The following is a 22,408-nucleotide window of genomic DNA, read 5'->3' as shown; positions in this document are numbered from 1 at the left end:
CAAAAAGCATGGAACATTAAGTAAGGAAATAGTTGATTTAGGTCCGCAGTAAGATTCTTGCTGCATTCATTAGCAGTGTTGGGAAGGTTACTTTTAAAATGTATTCCATTACAGAATACAGAATACATGCCCCAAAATGTATTCTGTAACGTATTCCGTTACGTTACTCAATGACAGTAACGTATTCTGAATACTTTGGAATACTTAATATATTATCATGCTTTTTACAACAACGTGAATGTACTGTAGCGTCCCTCGACAGAAGACACAGACGATCAGCGTTCCAGTTACCGGTGTTTATTCAGAAGAGTAACACGGGCTACTGTGGGCCGTAGCCAACGCCAAAACAACAGCATAAAGTGCGCTCTCCGCAACAGCATAACCCCCGACACTCTCCTTCTCTTCCGCCCCACACACCACTCACTCTCGCCCCCACCCCCCGAACACTCTCAGCCAACCACACACCTGCTCTCCTCCAGACTCTCTGTCATTGGTAGCTGATCTGATTGACAGGCCAACCGGCCTCTAGACTACTGCACATTCAAGGACACTCAGTAAATCACCATGCTGCGGGTGTGGTCCAACTATGCCATAAGTAACTGGCAATTCTGAACACAAAACACTGATAACACAACAGTCAACTAACTTGTAACCCAGTCCGTTACATTACCCCGACCCCTCAAAGTCCCTCGCCCACGAGGGCGAATAAAGTCTCTCAGATGGCCCGGTGGTCTATGGTGCCTCCTTGGGCGAAGGTGTCCGGAGGGAGGTGGGGGAGGGGCCACGTCCAAAGTGGCTGTGGGCCCAGGGCTCACAGGACTCACAGTAGGGGCTGTCACAATGGTGGTGGCAGAGTCTGTATGGGTGGAGTCCATGTCCGTCTGCGGCCCACCCTGTTGTGCCAGTGAAGTGGCCGCACCCCGATAGGGAGCCAGTCTGTCCCGGTGCAGGGCGACTCTCCGTCCCCTTGGGGGCAGTTGTACCCTATACACCACTTCCCCCAGACGTTCCAGAACCCTACAGGGTCCAACCCAGTCACTGTTCAGCTTAGGGCATCTGCCCTTTTTCCTCTGGGGGTTGTACACCCAGACCAGTTCCCCCACCTTAAAATGTCGGCCTCTGGAATGGATGTCGTAGTTCCTCCTCTGCCGCGCCCCCGCACTTATCAGTTTCCTCCTAGCAAAGTCATGAGCAGACTCCATGCGATCCTGGAGCTTCCTCGCATAGTCAGGACCTGGTTGGTCCCCATCAGCATCGGGGGGTCGGCCCATCATCATCTCCGCTGGAGTCCTGATCTCCCTGGCCAACATCAAAAGGGCAGGGGAGCACGAAGTGGAGTCTTGGACCGCCGAACGATATGCCATGAGGACCAGGGGAACATGACTGTCCCAGTCACGTTGGTGTTTAGCCGTCACTAGCGCCAGTTGCTCTGCCAGTGTACGGTTAAATCTCTCAACGAGTCCATCACTCTGTGGGTGGAGGGGTGTTGTACGGGTCTTATGGGAGCCTAGTTTCTCGCACATGGCCGCGAACACACGGGACTCAAAGTTCCTGCCCTGGTCCGTGTGGATTACTTCAGGCACCCCAAATCTGCTGAACATCCCCTCCATCAGGGCATCCACAATTGTCTCGGCCTCTTGGTCAGGTAAACTGTATGCCTCTGGCCACTTTGTGAAATAGTCCATAGCTGTGAGGATATAGCGGTTTCCCCTTTCTGTGCGGGGAAAAGGACCCAGGATGTCCATCCCCACCCTCTCCATAGGGTACCCTGAAGGAAACTGTTGCAGTTGGGCATGGGATTTGGCTGTGGGTCCCTTCCGTGCTGTACAGCTGTCACAGCGGCGGCAAAAGTCCTCTACATCCCGTCTATGTCGGGCCCAATAGAACCCCTGCCGGAGGCGGCGGAGTGTTTTGGTGACACCAAAGTGGCCAGACCCTGGGGCCCCATGCACTGCGCGAAGCACCATCTCCTGCAGGGCCCGCGGGACAACCAACTGCCACCTCGTCTCGCCCGTAGCCGGTTCCTTCCAGCCCCTTTGTAGCACTCCATCGTGCCGCCGCAAGGTATTAAACATGGACCAGAGTCCCTTTGTGGCCCGTGACAACATGGCGATTTCCTCCCATTGGGGTTGTCGCTGTTCCTCAATCCACCCAAGCACAGGCTTGATGTCAGCATCCTCCTCCTGTTGACGTCTCCACTCTGTTGCATCCACAGCAACCAGCCTCTGACTGGATGGCCGTTCCTCCACCCCCGTCACAGCACACTTTACATCGGGCACCAATTGGTCCTCCTCTTGAGCTTCCTTCCTCTCACAGTAGTGGCATCCGTCCTGGGCACAGGGTCTGCGGGAAAGCGCATCTGCGTTTCTGTGCTGGGCCCCAGGTCTGTGCACGACCTCAAAATCATAAGCCTGCGGCTCCTCAATCCAGCGCGCTAGCTGCCCCTCTGGCTCCTTAAAAGACATGAGCCACTGCAAGGCAGCATGGTCAGTTCTGACCGTAAAGTGGAGGCCCCCGAGGTAGTACTTAAAGTGGCGTATGGCACATACCACTGCCAGCAGCTCCCGCCTTGTGACACAATAGCGGCGCTCAGCTTTGTTAAAGGCCCGACTATGGTATGCCACCACTTTCTCCCCGCCGGGTGTCACCTGGGCTAGCACTGCACCAGATCCGACACTGCTGGCATCTGTGTCAAGGACAAAGGGCAGAGTGGGGTCAGGCGGAGAGAGCACTGGGGCCCCCACTAGGGCTTCCTGCAGTGAGGTGAAAGCTACCTGGCAGCCTGCTGTCCACTGGAAGGTCACACCCTTTTGGAGCAGGTGGAACAGTGGCGCGGCTATGCAGGAGAAACCCCTTACAAACCGTCTGTAGTACGACGCCAAGCCCAGGAAGCTCTTTAACTCCTGCACAGATTTTGGGGTGGGCCAGTCCTTAACAGCTTGGGTCTTATCATCCACGGTGCCGACCCCCCCGGCCCCCAGTCGGTGGCCCAGGAACGCGACCTCACGTCGCATTAAGCAGCATTTCTTTGGGTTGAGTTTTAGCCCTGCTGCCAATACCCTCTCCAGGACCCGTCTGAGGGCCCCGAGGGCAGCGTGGAAAGAAGCACCATGGACCAAGATGTCGTCCAGGTAAACCACGCATTCTCCGCGGGGAATTCCAGTGAGCACCTTATCCATGAGTCTCTCAAACGTGGCAGGGGCATTGCAGAGGCCGAAAGGAAGAACTTTAAATTGCCATAAGCCTCCGCTGGTAATAAATGCAGTCTTTGGTCTGGCGTCTGGTGCGAGGGGTACCTGCCAGTACCCGCTGCGTAGGTCTAGGGAGGAGAACCATGAGGATCCCGCCACAGTGTCAAGGGTCTCATCTATACGTGGTAGAGGATATGGGTCCTTCTTTGTCACCTTATTCAAAGGCCGGAAATCTACGCAGAACCGCCAGTCATCCTTCACTTTCTTTGGAACCATAACAACCGGGGAGGCCCAGGGGCTGGTGGACGGTTCAATGAGTCCAGCACGCTGCATCTCTTGCAGAGCCCTCTCTGCTGCAGCCTGTCTGGCCAGGGGGAGGCGTCTAGGCCTCATCCGAATGGGCTGTGCATCTCCAGTATCGATGTCGTGTTGAATGAGGTCAGTGTGGCCCATATCATCCTCTGAGAAGGAGAAGCAGTCCTTAAAGTCCAGCAGCAGCTGCCAGAGCAGGCCCTGCTCGTTAGCAGTCAGTCCATCGCAATTCTCCTCCCACACCCCCCTCAAAGCTGAAACTCTCCCGCCCTTGTCCAGCGGTTCCTTAGGGAGAAGGGGAGGGCATGAAGCGGCATGGGGTGCAGTTGAGGTCAGTGTAAGTGGGTCCTTGGGGGCGGCCGGACTACCAGCCAGGTCTGGGGGGGAGTCGGCTGCCAGCTCAGAAAGGGCGTGGGCCGCAGGGTGATCAGGTTGGGGTGGCCACCTCAACATCCGAACAACACCACCGTCAGGAAACGAGAGCGTCCCCCCCCTTGTGTCAATAACGCACTCCAGTGCCCTGAGTACATCCAGCCCCAGTATACAGTCTTCCAGGTCTGCAACCCATACAGAGCAGCGGACTGACTTCCCCCCCACACTCAGGGTGAGCAGTGCTTCCCCTAGCATGGGGGCCCGCTCTCCCGTCACAGTCTGAAGCTTCACCATGGTAGGGAGGATGCGATCCCCCCTTCCCACCACATCGGGTCTTAAAACTGTCGCTGAAGACCCGGTATCCACCAGGGCTGAGCAGCATAGTCCATTCACAACTAATGGAGCATACCAGCAGCTGCCAACCCAAGTCCTGCCCAACAAAACAAGCCGCTCCACCTGTCCATCCACAGCTCCGCAGGGGCGCTGTGCACCCCCGTGGGCCCTGAGCTGGGTTGTTCCTCTCGGAACAGGAGGTCGGGACACAGCCCCAGGGTCCTGCATCGTCCCGGCTATGCAGACCCCATGCCGTTTCCCTGATCCTGGCGGGTGTGGGGACAGTCTCGGGCTAGGTGACCCGGCCGTCCACAACCCCAGCAGACCCTCGGCCCTCTTCTCGGCCTTTTTTCCCCACGTAGCGTGACAGCTCTCACCAATTGGGTCAATCCCTCCGCCCATGCGGGTTCAGCGGCGCCCGGTGCAGTCCCTCCTGTAGTCTCCGTCTGCGGTGGCCTGGTCGGCTCAGTCAGGGGTTTAGCAGCCCCAGCACACAGTAACTCTCTCTCTGTAGCCAGCTCCAGGGCCTCCTGAAGGGATTTAGGGTGAGCTAACAGTGTCTGGATCCTCAGCTCATCTGGAAGCAGGGCCTGGAGGAAGTGGTCACAAGCTAATTCGCCCTGGATGGTGGGGGGCATGTGGGCATAGGTGCGGTGGACCAGCCCTTCAATGTCATTAGCCAGGTCCCTAATGGATTCTCCTGGGCGGCGGCGGCGGCTGCACAGTTCGGAGCGCAGCAGGCTCGGAGCAGAGCAAGAACCAAACCGCCTCTTCAGAGCCCCAACCAAAGCATCATAATCCCCCCTGCCCTCTGGGCTCAAAAGCAGCAAGCTAGACAGGGCATCGCCAGTAAGGCACATAGCTAGCTGCAGGGATTTCTCCTCAGCAGACCACCCACCAGCCCTGGCCAACAGCTCAAATTGTGCATGAAAAGCTTCCCAGTCAGCCTTGCCATCATACCTGGGGGTCTTCATGGAAGCGTGGAAAGTGTCTCTATGCGTCGGTATGTCTTTCTCCACACCCCCAGCCGCTGCAGAAGTCCCCAAATAGCTCTTTCGGCCACTCGAACGGTGAGAGGATGCAAAGCCGGCTTCTCTCGCCAAATCCGCGGTCGTTTGCCTCACCCGCTCTCTGTGCTCCGCGAACCTCCGGTCCCCGGCAGAGTAGTCGTGTCCGTGAGCCTCCGCTGTAGGTTCTCGCTTGATCTTGGAGTAATCCATCGGAAGCATTCCGCAAAGTCCCGCAAAAATCTCCAGCGTCCACAGCCAATACCGTGAGTCGGGGCGGCGCGAGCGCAGATAACTCCGGAGGCGAAAGCTTCGCTTTTACTTCTGACACCAGTGTAGCGTCCCTCGACAGAAGACACAGACGATCAGCGTTCCAGTTACCGGTGTTTATTCAGAAGAGTAACACGGGCTACTGTGGGCCGTAGCCAACGCCAAAACAACAGCATAAAGTGCGCTCTCCGCAACAGCATAACCCCCGACACTCTCCTTCTCTTCCGCCCCACACACCACTCACTCTCGCCCCCACCCCCCGAACACTCTCAGCCAACCACACACCTGCTCTCCTCCAGACTCTCTGTCATTGGTAGCTGATCTGATTGACAGGCCAACCGGCCTCTAGACTACTGCACATTCAAGGACACTCAGTAAATCACCATGCTGCGGGTGTGGTCCAACTATGCCATAAGTAACTGGCAATTCTGAACACAAAACACTGATAACACAACAGTCAACTAACTTGTAACCCAGTCCGTTACAGTACTATTGCTGTGTGATTTATTACTATTACTGAAGGTCCGCGACTCCGAACTGTAGTAAAGGGACCTCTGACTAATACGGCGGGGTCCCTGTCGGCTCGTAGCCGAAAAATAGCTTTACTTTGTTGTGTGGGTCAACTTTTCTTGCGAGAGACAGAGAGAGGCGTTGAAAGACTGCTGCAACGGAACTTATTGTTTTCGGAGGAAAACACGAACACAGTGTACAGTCGAGTCTTAATAGCTTACTTACAGCTGGGCTCGTCAGGCTCTCTTCTTGGCTACAGTGGTTATTATTATATTTACATGCTTCCAGCTCCCGTTTTTGCTCGATGACAACTCGTACCTTTCCATTCCCCTTTTTCTCCCTCCTCGCGCTCACAGACCCATAACGTGTATGGCAGTCCATTCTCCCTGCAACACGGACTACACTGCCCATGATGCTACATTCTTTAGAGCTATGCTTGTAGCATTCTGCCTGTTAGCTTAGCACAACAACAACAACAACGAAAAGGCGCTCTCTCACCCAGGAAACACACAGTCGCAGAGAGAGAGAGAGCGTCGCCCTGTAACCATGGCAACCGTAACGCTGCCGCCTGGAACAACAGAACGTAGCTGTCAAACAAAACCCAAACAGTCCTGACCCGCGACAAAATGAAACAGGAAAGTACCGCAGTGTAATCCATTTATTTCAACAAAGTAACTGTATTCTGAATACCACCTGTTTAAACGGTAACTGTAACGGAATACAGTTACTCATATTTTGTATTTTAAATACGTAACGGCGGTACATGTATTCCGTTACTCCCCAACACTGTTCATTAGATACAGTGTCAGGAATCTCAATTTAAGGAAGCAGGGGAAAAAAAGAAAAAATAGATACAGATAGAAAGCTCTGTATATGTGTATAAAAATTTCCCTCTCACCCCTGCGGGTGGTCTATCCTTCAAGCTCGGGTCCTCTAGCAGAGGCCTATATATATATATATATATATATATATATATATATATATATATATATATATATAATTTTATATATAGAGAGAAGTCTTTTTTTAATTATCTAGCATACCTTATACACACAAACTCTCACACACACTACTATATGATGAAGAAAGTCTGAACCAGCAGTTTAAGATGATAAATCATACAGTGGGTATTCTTTGGCAGACTTACTGATAGCAATAATTTCACTCTTATTAAGATTCAAGTCATATCCAGAAATCTTGCAGAAATATTCAACAGACTCCGTGAAAGAGATGAGCTGGAGATAAGAAGGGTCACATACAAAAGGACTGCAAAAAAAAGTCAAAAGAAAAAGATGGGTGTTCCATCAGAGTGGCAAATAGAATAGTTATTGTCGTTATACAAAGAAAATGTAGGTGCTCCACACCAACTGTGCCGGAATAAAATAACCCTGGACTCACGGGACATCCTTGTCTAGCCGAATGATAAAAGTGGAAACGATCTACAAGTATGCTGTTGGCCCTAACAAAGGCTAATTATTTCTTGGAATAAAGTCGTTTATTCCAAGAAATATTTTTCCCCCAAAGCCAAATTTCTCTAGAGTGAAGAAAAGATTTTCCACTCTATCAAATGCTTCCTCAGAGTCTAAAGATATCAAAGCCTCAGGAAATGTTGATGGGAGCTGTAAATGATGTTAAATACTCGCCTGAGATTAAAAAAAAAAAAAAAAAAAAAAGTGCCTGCTATGAATAAACCCCATTTGATCCAGGGACATAACAGATAGAAGGATGATTTCAGGACTCTTGGCCAGGAGCTTCAACAATAATTTAAAATCAACATTTGAGAGGATTATAGGACGATATGAACCACACAGCAGGGGATCTTTGCCTTTCTTCAAAAGCAAAGAATTGGACATCTTGGCCAAAATCATAGGCTTGAACAAATCCATCTGCCAATAACAGACAAACCGTTTTTCTTAAAGGTGCCAAACTTTTTACACTCTGTTGAGATCAAGCTGCTGCTTTAAGTTCTGCAACTATGATTGGATGCCCTAATTTCCTACCAGCGTTTTGCTCGTTAATCAAATTATTGGTTATTAAGGTTTTCCACATCAGTTTTATTGGAAAAACATTCAGACCAAATTTAGCACTCCAAAAAGAATGTAGAGGGGTTGTAATGACCTGATTTAAGGCAATGATGTATATAGGAGTCTTACATATTTAAGATGTGTTAACTTAAGATGTGCACACTTACTTTATAAGAAAACTACAATAAGGAAAGAAAGGACTCCAAGTAAAAGAATAAGGCCAAAACTTTAGAGCCAGGAAAACAGCAACAACAAAAGGAGTGTTTTTGTTTTTTTTTATGGCAACATATGAGCAAACAAATGTGCTGGCCTGAGGGAGGATACCGTTAAATATTACTTAAGCACTTCAGTGGTCAGTACGCACATCAAGGCTAACAGTCTGAAGCTCCACTTATCCCATTAGCCTTTGATTTATTACTGGTAATGTGGTTATATTGCTCTGCAAATGAAAACGTATGAGGTTATGATGAGTTATTATCCAGTTGGAGTTTTATTGGTCTTCTCACATCTCTGTGGTGTTGAGGGTCACTCAGGGACTGGCTGCAAGGGACAGTCAATCACAACAGAGCCTGTTAGTCTGATGCTCTTAAGATTAACTGTCCCTGTTCGAGTCGTCTCTCATTGCTGTCGGAACAGGAAAGTTGCTCTGCTGCCAGACCCACTGAAGTTAGGAGGAAACTGACACCCTGGACCTTGTTTCTTGTACTGCCTTTCCCAACTGTCCATTTTTAACGGACAAAAGTAGACGCTGGCCTTGTGGGGAAGATGGATGGCCGTAGTAAACAGGCACTGGAGATGGAAGGAACAGGAGTGCAAAGGGGAGGGAGTGAGGGAGAGATGTATGGTAGCCCACATCACCTCAGACAGAATGACAGATGATAGGATTATGGAGCATGGCTACTTTCCACAGTGATCAAAGTTAGGTGGCCTCCCTTTACAACCAGGTATAGTCCGAGCCAATCGCTTTGGTGGATAGGGTCAAAAAAGAAGAGAAGCAGGAAATAACCCTCCCATTTCAATGTAATATTTCACTCCATAGTGCAAAATTCCCTGCTTAAGTCCCTGCACTGCAAAGCAATACTTCGATTGCTGTTTCCATTATTTGCAAAAGAACTGCTCCCCTGAAATACCAGGTATTTTTCATTCTCCCAGTCAGTGCATGGTGTAGCTGCTTGCTTCGAGTTGCAAGTGGGCAATCTCTTTCTCTTTTCATTCTCAATGTTAAAGTTCACTCTAAAGAAACTCTTATAAACATTGCTAACTCTAAATTACAGTCTCCCCCCACCATCGTCCTCCAAGCCCAATGCATATTTAGCAGGAGCACAAATGAAATTTTACCATAACAGTCACATTATCTAAAAAGCATTACTGTGGTAATGGCAAATTTCTTCTCATGCACTTATTTAAATAACTGCTTATATGAAACAGCTGCAGAGAGCATGCGTGTATGCACGTATAGCCCACATATGCGAGTGCGTGCGCAGGTTAGCGTACATTGGCGTGTGAAGCAGGTGGGATTGTAATTTTGGTAAACACATGGTGTGAAGTAAAGCCTGAATAATGGATTCAGCCACGGTAAGAGTAATCAGTGAACCCTGAGCTCAGCCTATTGAAGTTTAATAACATTCTGAATGTCAGAACACATGACAGCAGAGAAACATAATCCCCTCTCCCTGTAGAGAGAGGCCCAAACGAACTCTACCTCTCTCTCTCTCTCTCTCTCTTTCCGTCACACACCGCACACACACACACACACCAATGTTGGTAAAGCCTTTTCAGATTAGCTGGTGTGATTTAAACAGCATTTAAAGAGAAGTAAATAAGGGGAGAGTTCCAGTTCACCAGAGTTCACATATCCCCATCCCCGCAGGGTTCTGTCACCTTATCACACTCAGGTTCTCTCTGTTTGATCATTAGAATTAAAGTTACACAATGCCCCGCATGGCTTCTTTTCTGTTTCCAGCTCATGTGACCCATTCTGTTTGCGGGGCTTTTCTGCTGTGAAATCACCACTTGTTGATACAGTAGCTGACACTTTGAAATGCTTCTCAGATTTTCATTAAGATCTCGAGTTAAGCGAAAAGAAAAGGGCTTTAGGCTTATCAGCTGGCCAGAAACACAATGCCTAATGAATGATAATGCTGCTCTGTCTGCTGGATGTGTAAATAAGCATCTATTTCCTTAAGTGTGCTTGACTTGAAGTCTATAGGATAATGATGTGCTTCCAGTTATGTAGAGGACAGCAGTGTGTCATGTTTTATGAGTTGAAGCATCATCAATTTTGAAATTCTGAACAAATTTTAATGACCACTAAATCAGTGTCTTTTTTTTTTTTTACATTGTGCAATAATTAGTTAATACATAAAAGCACACCTTTCAACTTTTCATGTATTTTGAAACTGTTTGTTTGGGGGGTTTTGGCGACCTGGAATGTAAATGTGCCTGTCTTTAAAGGACAAATTTATTTTGTTAAATGTGCTTTAAAAAAAAAATAGACATGACAGTCCACACATTTATAGTGCATGTCTGCGGTCTATTTTTTCATTTCCGAAGAAATTAAATCAATATTCAGTGGGCTACATATTCAAGTTAATAGAAACAAAGTATCGATTCTATCGGGCTAGTATTGGTCCAATACTAACACCAGCGTTAGTATCGATACTGGATACTTGGATCGATCCAACCATTTCTAGCCCAAGTGGCTGAAAAAACAAACCACTTAATGCGATTGTGTCGCCTTGTTCAGCAAGTGGATGTACAAACCTAAATGTCGCATTAACATACAGCAATTATTAGGAAACCTAAATCAAAGGTTTTATGATATTTACCCCACCCACACTGCTGTTTTCTATAATGAAACCCAAGGCCAGTAGCTGATTGTCGATGTTAAATAGGGAGCATGCAAATAAAGTATACACGGGAAGAAAGGGATTGTGAAATCATGATAGCTAATGATGTTGCTTGTATCTGAATGCCTCATTATCATTCATTAGCATGAATTCAGTACTTGAATGCCTCTTTATCTCTCTCCATTGCTCCCTCTGCCTCTCTCCATCCATCTCTTCCCCGTGCCCTCTCACTCTCTCTCTGGCATCTATCACATCGTCTCTCCACACAGTCCCCCCCACCCCGACCCCATCGTCACATTTTCTCACTGTCCCTCTCTAATCTGTAAAACCGCACATTTGGCTCGGTACAGAGAGCGATGAGAGGAAATGTCACATTCCAGCGCAAAGCAGCGGACCATCACACTGGAATGTCAATTGGCCAAGTGGTGTTGGAGGTGGAGGGAAGAGGTGGTAGCGGTGGTGGTAGCGGTGGTGGGGGGGATGGCTGGATGAATGGGCGGAGGAGTGGAGGATGACAGGAGCAGCCCCATTCTATTGTGCGTTTTTTAAAGACATGGCGGTTTTTTAATGATTATTCTAATCCCACCGAGGACCTCTCAGCCAGAACTGGGTGCCTTATCTGCCCTCCACAGTCATTCTCTCATTAAAACACAATCACAGGCCACCAACTCTAATAAACCTTCAACTTCCTCTTTGAAAGAGGGAAGGGTGGGGGGGGTGGGGGGTGCAGATTACAGTAGGTCTGTCTGCCAGCGCCTCTGTACGTGACACGTGGAACAGGAATCCTGCTTCCAATCACTTCTTGTGCAAAAAAGGCTATTTTAAAAAAATCATTGGATTTGGTGATTTTTTTTTAATATCCACATTGAGAAAGGTCACTCTTTAATAAAGGCTATAAGGATTATGGAGTGCCAAGTGGGATTTGGCTGGCGTGTACCTCGATTGTTTTTGATTGCCTTAGAGAAGTGACTTGGTGCACACTTTTCAAGTCACTGTTCTCTTGGAGTTGTCCAAAGTTAAAATCAAGCCAAACACTTCCAGGCATTGATGCTGCAGCCCACAATCCATTTTGACTACCATATCCCCCCCTTTCACTCTCTCTCTCTTTTTCTCTCTCTGTGACAAACACACATACACAAACACACACTCCAGACAGGGTTTTAAACCCTCTTTAATCATCAGCTCAAGTGAATATATCAACCTCTGCAGCTTGGCTTTAATTCAGACATGATGCAGTGAAGTGGGCCAGTTTTGTCAGCTGCTTAACAGCTTCAGTATTTAAGTATATATATATAAATATGTGTGTGTAGGACTGGATAATAAATCAGATTTACTGACAATAAGAATCTCTAACTGATCTAAATGTACTTTTACAGTTTTCAGTAAAACTAAAGGCTTTTAACTGGCAATATAGCAAACTCATTCAGATAAACAAAAGTAAGCCATATTTCATTTGTGTGACTCTATAAACTGTGCAAAGCTTTCAGGAACTTTAGATATTTGGCTCTATTGACGTCAGGGAGGGAGGCATTACCTGGCAAACAAAGGTCAATTCTTGGCACTATATTGAGAAGTGGTCTCATTTTATCTTTACTGTGCACTGTTGTAATTGCAACAATGTAAACCCTGGAAAAAATGAGGCACATGAAAGGATAGAAAAACTTTTGCTTAGCTTAGCATCTCCTTGTAAAGGACTGCTGCTGGCTTAATGATGACAGGATGAAGAAAAGAATAGGCATTGTTTCCCACTAGTGATGATTATGAAAATGGAAATAATGATCCAGCATGAGAACAGAAAAAAAGACATTTTTTTCTCAATGACTGTGAAAAGAAAGACACCACAGTAGCTGGGATAATAGCTTCTCTATTAAAGGTTATATGCACAGCTGCTCCTATCTGACTCGTCCTGGACCTCTGCAATGCACCACCTTTTTGTTTCTGTTTCCTTCCTTCTCCCCTCCAACCCTTTCCGCTAAACCTTCCCTCTGAAACATTCTGATCACCACTAGCTATATCTGAGGGGAAAACAGAAAAAGACTGTCTGCCCTCTCAACAGAGTATTAGTGATCTAAGTCAGATTCTTCTGTAATGTTCCACTTTCATCTACACGAACACTGCTACGATATTTATTTCCAGTCCACCTCCCTCCCACGTCTTCCTGATACATTTTGACAAAAGGTAAACCGCTATGGAGTTTAAGTGCTTCAAGAAATCTTAAGGCCACTGCTTCGGTCGAATTCCAAGTGCTTTGCTGACTTGTCCTTCAGGCCATAGCCCCTGCTTGCATGTCAGATTCGGCATTATGTCCTTTGCATCTGGACACAGCTTAGAGATGTAAGGGGAAGAATTTATGGAAATAATATGCATTAAAAAAGATGAGAGAGGAGCTAAAGTCAAAGCAGGCACCTGTCATTGGTAGTGATTCAGAGGTCTATGAGGCCTCTCACTTTGCTCCTAAATTATTCATGCAATCTGTCAATGCTGCTGTCTAGGCAGACTCCTCTCCCCATGTGTTCAATGATGACAGAAATCCTGCGCTATGTTCACTGCTATCTTCTGCAAATCCCTCACCGTAGACATCCACACTCGCAAAACTTCAGCACATGCTTTCGTGTGTATGCGCGTCTGCGAGTTTTGATGAGGGTGCATGTGCACATGTAGATATTAGTGTGCTCCCACTTGGTACTGATAAATATGGCTACACGTGTGCTTGGGTGTCTCCTCTTGAGAATTTCAGTAACTTTAGAATCATTTTTCATCTTTGCGCTCTTTGTGAATGTTGCCTTATGTCTCTGTAATGATGCATTATGCATATTAGATGCAAAACGCACTGTGGAATATGAATCCAGGCACAAATGTGCACATGCAAGTGTCACAAACACATATGAAGAAGGAGCTCCTTTGTTCTTTCCCATTTTGGTGAGAAGTAGCTCTGCAGCACTTTTACATCTCTAAGAAAAAAAAAAGACAAACATCCCTCAGATCTTGCAAAAGAGTATATTGTGGAAACACAAGCATCCCCAACATGGTAAAAGTCTTAATATCAAAAACAAAGGCTGCAGGATGCACTAATGATGAGCCTTGAATGATTTTTCACACTGCACTGCAGTTTTCTCTTTAAATTGTATGATCTTGTGAGCAAATGAAATAGAGCTTTAACGTTTTGCCAGGTTTTTTTTATCTGTCTTGGTTTTAACAGTGTGGGCCACACTGTTAAAACCAAGACAGACGCGGCCGTAGATTGTAGTGGTCCAGGCTACTGTCACTCAGCATTAAGATGGATCATGTCTCATCTTTAAGGCATTACTAAGACTGTTGACACTTTGGTTTTTAAAGCAGTCTTGGTGTCACAGTGGACCTTTTTCTTTCATATTCTATTAAAGAAACTGCTTCTGTGTTCTTACACCGTGTTTTGCCAGAAGCCTCAGAGATGAAATAAGCAGCTGAATAAACAGACTAATAGAAGGATGCAGAGTTAGAGACACTAATATATTTGTATGAACACACTTTAAATATTGCGCCTGAATACACAGGATGTCTGCTTCCAGCAGTGATTTCTAATTAAGAAATACTCACTGAGAATATTATCAGTGTAACACAAACCATGGTTAACAGTTTTACCTCCATGGCAACTAAACATAAAATTCTCAGAAACTCCCTCCCTAACTCTCTGAGCAGTTAGCCATTGTTTCATGGTAACCTGTAGGTGCCAACTCTTTACTAAAACACTACTGTTTTTTCCCCTTCATTTCCATTTCATCACATTTGACGTTTCACCTCGTTGTGTTGTTGCATATTGTCACAGGACTTGTTACGGGACTTACTGCAATGATAAGATAAGACCTGAAGGCTCAACAGTAAATACGTTCACATCGACTGAGGGCTTTGCCTTTTGCCATTCCTGTTTAGACGTTCCTTTATCTCCCAGAGACATCTCTCCTTTGCAACAAGCTTAACTTCCAAATTCTGCGGGTGTTGGGAATGCTTTCCTGTGATCACGTCATGGCGTCTTGTAGCTGGTTAAATTATGACCACGAGGTGATGGGATCTAATAGAATAATCAAATCGATCATGAGTGTATTTTTTGATAATATAAACCAATGTCTGTATCTGTCATATCAAAGTGGTCGCCAAATCATTTTTTTCCCCCACGTCTGTCTTTTCTAAGTCAGAAGTATAGCAACTTCTTTCTTCCTTTCCTCATCTTTATGGTGATCATTATCCCCTCCATTGTCTTGGACCTTGTTGTAGATATGATCTGTCACACTGTTTTTCATTATTCAGATGGTCGTTAGTCAAACGTTATCTCTCCCATAAGTCTTCTACCATTCTGACACTTCTTTAAGCAGAAATATCTGTCTTTTGCCTTCACTGAAAGCTAAGCCTTGTGATCCCAGTCTGACTTTTGTTCTGCTTCATAGTGCCTTTGGAACTTGTTTCTCCGAGGATTGTTTTTTTAAATACGGTTTAAGTGCTGTTAATGCATGGGCTGTTATGGCGGTGTCGTGCCAAACTAGGTATCCCCGACAGAATTTGTTTCCCCTGCGTCGGGAGCACACACTGGACTGTCCAAATCACGGACAGAGTATCCCACATTGTTGATCTTTAGTTTACAAACACTTCTTATAATGACTAACTACTCCTGACATTTTTGAGATGTTAGCTCTTTATACAACGAAGTTATAGTGGGATACAAATAATATCAGGTTGATCCTGCCACAATTTGTTCCCCCTGTGTAAATCACGGACAAACAGTATCCCACATTGCTGATTTTTCGTTCACAAACACTTCTTATTATGACGCATTACTCCTGAAACTTTGGAGGATTTAGCTCTTTATATAGTAAAGTTACAGGAGAATAAAAATAGTTATCAGCCAAAATGTTAATGGTTTATTAAAATAATCCCATCCGATACCCCGTGAGCAATAAATATATAATTTTCTGTTGTAACCCTCAAACTGAATGGTAATGTAACGATACTAATTTTTCACTTTTTCACAAAATGAAAACATCAGTACTTCCTGCGTGCTCCCAGCACAGGGGAAACAAATTCTGTTGGGGATACCTACTTTGGCACGACACCGTATTTACAACCACGGAATTTGCGACAGGTGTGTCGAGGGGCTGCTGAGGCTTCACCCGTAGGCGGAGATACACAGCCACTCACCCGGACCATGACATGGGCAGGTTCTTACTGTTGTCAGACATTTGTTTCTTTAAACACCATTTTCCCATTAGTCCACATTTTGCCCACTTTGGTCAACAATCATCAGTTATCAGTTTATAAGCTTCTAATGTTTATTTAGTTAAGGTATTAACAATTTTTCTAACTTGCTATATGTAGGCAAATATGTACTGATTTGTGGTTGGTTTCCAGTGACCTGTTGGATATACGATATTCACTCTGTTTTCTCTTCTGTTTTCATTTTCACTAAATCCTAAGAAAAAGCTTATTGCTTATTAGCTGCCGAGTGTATTTTTCTTAATCAACTATTTGCCATTTGCTCCTGGGCATGCAGGTTTTAGTTGATATCATTCCATTCCTTTAACTTTAGGTATTATACTTATGTGATCTTACCTCTGTACACCACCACAGTGCATTTTAAAGTCAACAAGTCACTGAAGTGCAGACTTTCAGATTTTATTCCATGGGTTTCACAAAAGTATGGCATTAACAGTTTAGGACAGTTTTAGATAGAGTTATCCATTTTCTGAGGCTCAAAAGTAATTGGATGAATTAATATCATTTTAAATATAAACATTATTTTTAACATACAGATACATGGAAAATTCTTTGCGATCAAAGGTCGCTTGAAGTCTAGAATCCATGGACCCCAAATGCCACATTATCTCCTTGAACAGTTGCTATTTGTTTGTGGGTCTGTCTGCATTCAGCTTTGTCTTCATTAACTGAGAAGATCTATTGGTTTGAGATCAAGTGACTCATTTTAAGAATATAATAAATTGGTAATTTGGTCAGTATTTACGTTTTTGCTACATCCTGCCTCACTTGCATGGACCTCATCTTGAGAGTTTCCATAAACAGATGTGAAATACAAGCTCAACACTGGGAATCGACTTCTTACCTTTTATTCGCTTAATTTGTCATGAAACAATAAGAACAGGTATCACCTGTTGCGTCTTTGAAAATGTAGAACAAAAGGCGTAATGTTAACAACATAGTTTTGACAAAACCCTTAAATTAAAGTTGAAATTAAAGTCTGCTTGATTTAAAATCCACCACAGTGGTGTACATGGACAAAAAGAAATATGTTCGGACCTAACTGTTTAAGGAAGGGCTGGAGAGCAATGAACCTAAGCTTCTCCTAATCCTACATTAGCAACCATAACAACCAGAACACCGTCGAGCTTTCAGGACAGGAGAAAATATTGCTGTCTGGAACATGCAAGTCTGTCAGCAGATATCCTCATAGTAGGTGTCATATTTCACTTCTCTGAAGTCAAAATCCAAACAGATGAGATGGAGGATATGGATTCAAACGGTGAACGCTCCACATAAAGCTGAATCCATCAAAGATGAATAATAACTCCCTCATTTACCAGAATGTGAGATGCTACATAAAGCTTTTAGCTCAGTTGTTAGCACTAGGTTAGCAGCAAAGAAGGACAGCTGAATGTTAATTATAATGTAATGTAATATGAGAGCCGATATATGAATAAAAGGCAGCGGTGTAGCCGACTGGACTGCTTTAACTAAGCTGGAAAACTGGATAATTTAGCTTAAGTTTCCAATAGCTTAAAACCCAGTACTAATATTTAGCTGTCACCTGAGCTCATATCATAATTATGAAAAAAAAAACCTCACACAAATGTTAAATAGAATAGAATAAAATATAAACAGAATGAAATGAAATTTCACAAATAAATTTAGAACAGAAATTAAAGAAATTTGTGTTTGGTTGATTCTTTCTTTGTTGTTCTTGGTTCAGTAAATCTTATACTGTTGGAAAGTCTGTTTATTTCCCCTTAAATGATGTCACATTTAAAGGGAAATGCATTTATCAGTTGGGCAGCAGAGTTTAGTATGTGAGTTGTACCCATGAAAAACTTGCCAAATCTTCTCTCCCAATGCCAAACAGCTTGTTTTGCTATTGACTCTTGTTTGTTGTCATGTATTGGATTGAATCATTGAAGTCTGAAGAAACAATATACAGATATACTGGCAATTTAACAATTTATTAATGTAACAAACTGGGGTCTCAGTAACATGTGGAAGAATCATACACATTCACAACAGCCTGGCATCTCCTCCTCATGCTGGTCACCACCTTGGTCACACACTGCTGGGCGATGGCAACCCATTCTTGAACCAGCGTTTGTCGCAAGACAGCCAGTGTGGTTATGTTGGTCACTCTGGAATGAACAGCACGGCCAGGCTGATCTCACAAGTGTTCAGTGGGGTTTAGTTCAGGACTGCAGGTAGGCCATTCTATCCTCTCAAGTCCCAAATTCTGGAAGTAGTGTCTGAGTTTTTTTCCCTCACTGTGGAGATATGGGATTGGTTGCAGAATCTCAGCTCAGTATCTGCCAGCACTGAGATTGCCTCCAGTGATGACAAGTCTTGTTTTTCCAGTGAGAGCTATGCCATCCCACACCATCATACTGCCTCCAACAAAGGCTATTACCCTATCAGTACAGCAATCAGCATAGTGTTCTCCGCGTCTTCTCCACACTTTGACCCTACACTCATATTGCTGTAGGCAAAATCAGGACTACTTTATGAACATAAAGTTACCCCACACATTCAGATTCCAGTGTGCATGAAGCACAATCAGGCCTGATAATAAAGGAAGTCATGGCAGGCCTCTTGGCAGTCATATGAAACCAGAGATTCGCTGTGTGCAGTCAATCTGGATTGTCTGTGTAGAGAGCCGTCGGCCATATCATGCTGCAAACCTTGACTTAGAAATCTGTAGAAGACTACCTACACTTTACAAGTGCTGGTAGGGTAAGGAAACAGTCTTTTGGTGGTGTCATCTTCTTAAGATGCCCACTTCGTAGTCTGTTTCTGATTTGCACTGTTATATGGAACTTGGCACTCCAACTTGGAGACTGTACTAGGCCTCACCCCAAATAAGTCTGCAACTTGGTTTTGTGGAACACCAGCTTGAAGTTGCCCTAAGGCATGGGCACTATCCAGATCAATCAAACGTGTCATGCTTGGAGCAGACACCGACTGACCGCTGCAGCAGGGTCCATGCTCACAGGTGCAGCTAATCAGATTCCAATTGGGCACCTGATTATCAGCACCTGGTGTACCAGACGCTCAAAATAAGATTCAAGAACAGACTAAGCTGTTTGGCACTGGCAGAGAAGATCTGGCAAGTTTTTCATGGGTACAACTCACACACTAAACTCTGCTGCTCAACCCACAAATGTATTTTCCTTATAAATCTGACACCATTTAAGGGGAAATAAAAAGGATTTCCAACTGTGTAAGATGTATTGCCAAGAAGCATTGTTGCAACAAAGAAATAATCGACCAAACACAAATGTCTTTACTGTACTATAATCAAGGTAGGGATATATCCAACTTCAATCTGTTTGAACTGAACACAGCCTTGAGTGCATGCCAGACTGACATCGTTGAAGTGGCTGAGACTTGTTCAGCACACACTTATTTTTGTGTCACTTGGATGTCCATCTATTACATTCCTTCAAAGTCCTCACAATAAATACATTTGATATAATGCACATGGGTGTTTTGTGTATTTTAGGTTAACCAGATAATGGAAGCAAATATAAGCATGGAGTTTATAGCAACAACCTTTAATCAAATAGGAATATTATGTTTCTTATGAATCATTTTTAAATCCAATTGCCATTCTATTGTATATATTAATCGGCATCTGTGGGTGGACAGCAAAGAAAGAATTTCATTGCACAGAGAAATGCCTTTTTCTCTTGTGACACATGACAAACACTTTGAATCTTGAATCTGATCCTATATTATTCTTTAATCTAATCTATAATATAAAGTAATGAGGGTTTGAACAGTGTCTGGCTATACATCTAAAGTTTTTACAGGCAAGGTTCAACTCTTTACCCCTTGAAAGCTGACCAAGAGTCACCACTGCAGCTCTTTTCTCGGCAGATTGTGTCATATTTCAGGCCTGCTTATTAAATAAAATGACTGGATGTGCATCAAAAAAGAGGTTTATTGATATATACTTAGGTGTCAAAATTAATATTTAAATGTTAGTGGCCAGTTCATCAAATGCATTCTTTATGTAGAAAGAGTTCAGGAATTTTAAAGATCCACACAGCAGTCAAGCTGGGCTGAACTTCCTCTGACATGCTCATGCTGGTATAGTAAAAACACAGTGTAGCCCAGCTTCCACAAAAACAGTCATTAACCTTACCTTGGAGCAAGCAGCTGGCCTTTGACCCTCAAATACAATTCTGAACATCTATTCACATAATGACGGTGGAAAATCAACCACGAACACATTCATATTCCTAATAATTCCACCCGTCCCCTAGAACAACCTCTTGTTATTATATTCAGCTCTCCCTTTTCTTTGTTCTCGTACACCAGCAACGCGCCATGCATGCAGACCATACAAAAGCAGCCCCACAGCCAGGTGTGTGACTCTGTGGGGGTTAGCTCTACAAATCAGTGAGCCACTTCCATGACATCACATCTCCTGTGGTGCCCCAACCATTTCTTGTTTCTCCTGTCCTTCATCTGCCAGCAGGTGATCCCAATCTGCTTCATTTGGATTGTATTTTTTTTCCTATGCGGTATGTAAAGAACACACAACAATAAAAGCAACTCAATCTGAGCCAGTGTTTCCTTAGATATGTACAGTGGCACTGAGGGGTATCTAATCCATCTTTATTTTTTTGACATGTTAGCATCCACTCATACAACATCCAAAGTCAAATTCTCTTATCACAAATCACAAGTTTAGGCCTTGACTCATAAGGTGTTGTAGAAAGTAGAGTGTGGCTGGTTAACCTTATGATGCGATGCTCCTTTCCAGGCTGTCTCTCGCTTGTTCTTTTATTTTTTAAATCTTGTGTTTCTCTCCACCAAAGTATTTAATATGTGCCTTGGGGGAGGGTGGTAGCCAATATGTTTACCTTGGCTCTCGCAGCCACTGACGCACAACAGCGTACTCATGGGTTTGTCATCGTGTAGACACTCAAGAGGATTATAAAAAGACAGAAACAAGCTACGTTTATCAGCTTCAGCCCGACAAGAGAGCATGAGTACACACACACACACTAAAAAAAACTAATCTTACAGCAAGAAAACACAAACACGCACAAATTTGAGCTCTTTTCCTCTATCTCCCACTCCCCTTCAAGCTGCTTCAATTCACTGCACTTATATCTGAAGGAATTAGCTCCCTGCGTGTTGTCTTTCATGCTGTGTAAGGTACACAAAAATGCTTTTCTCTTCAAAGAGAAAGTTTCTTTACTTCCTAATTGATAATCCTGCTCTTGACATGTTGGTTTTCCAGGCTGGGTTTTGTTCCCAGGACAACAAAAGCATGCATGCGTTCTCTGATGCTCTTTTTCTGCTCTTGTTCCATGTTGTCTGGCTATGTCTATTTTAGTAGAAGCCCCTGCGGGTTATTCCACAATCATGGAGGATAATTATTAAGGAGTCGTGCGCATACAAACTTGTTTGTATCAATATTGTTTCTCGGGGCCTTAACTTTACCTCTCTCTGTCGCGTTGCACCGAGACCCTTACCTAACAGAAAATTCCAACTTTTATATATTATAATCTAACCAAAATATCCAGGGGATTCTCTTTTCCCCGTCAAGAAATGTTGGTTCTCTTAACAGCAGAAATACTAGCACGCACAGCGAGTTCTCCCCTTTGCGATAACTCCTACAAAACGCCTGTCATCCTTACTCAGTCATACACAAGCGGGGAGTCAGCGCAAGCCGATGGATCAATTTAGTAGAGAAAAGCTGTGGCATTCTTCAAATGTAATGGGCTTTGATGTCGACGCTGAGCTGCATTACAGAACCTCACTGAAGCCAGTGAAACCTCTTTTTATCTGTCTGTTTCCTATGCAGAGGACGTCGGCAGGAAATATACCTCACTTCTGCTGCACAGATGCTTTTTTTCCCCTTATTATTGTTCAAAGACATCTACATACATCTTCTTGTATTAACGCCTCTGTATTGGAGGATCTCACGCTGACCCTATTTTCGTGGACGTGATCAGTTTGGGACTGCCTTCCTCGTTTATGAAGTGTGACTCCATGCCTTAGTCTTTAGCAGGTATAGACTGCCCCCTGGTGGAACCTTGATTCATTACATATATGTAGGCTATTGCAGGTTTAGAGTTTATGTAAAACAACAACAAAAACATGTATTAACATATTTTTGATTGTGCTGCTGCAGTCACTTCCTCCAATTTAACACATAAGGTCTGGGTTGGATTAAAAATAACCAACTTTGAATTATGCACCATTAATAAAAGAAATGCCTGAAGGTTGTGAGTCATCATAACCCCTGCAATTTCTTTAGAGCTGGTGTAGTTAATCTAGAAATA

Source organism: Perissodus microlepis, chromosome 2 (genome assembly GCF_051167445.1).
Source record: "Perissodus microlepis isolate ML-2025 ecotype Zambia chromosome 2, ASM5116744v1, whole genome shotgun sequence".
NCBI classification, from domain to species: Eukaryota; Metazoa; Chordata; class Actinopteri; order Cichliformes; family Cichlidae; genus Perissodus; species Perissodus microlepis.
This window is presented reverse-complemented; position numbering follows the sequence as displayed.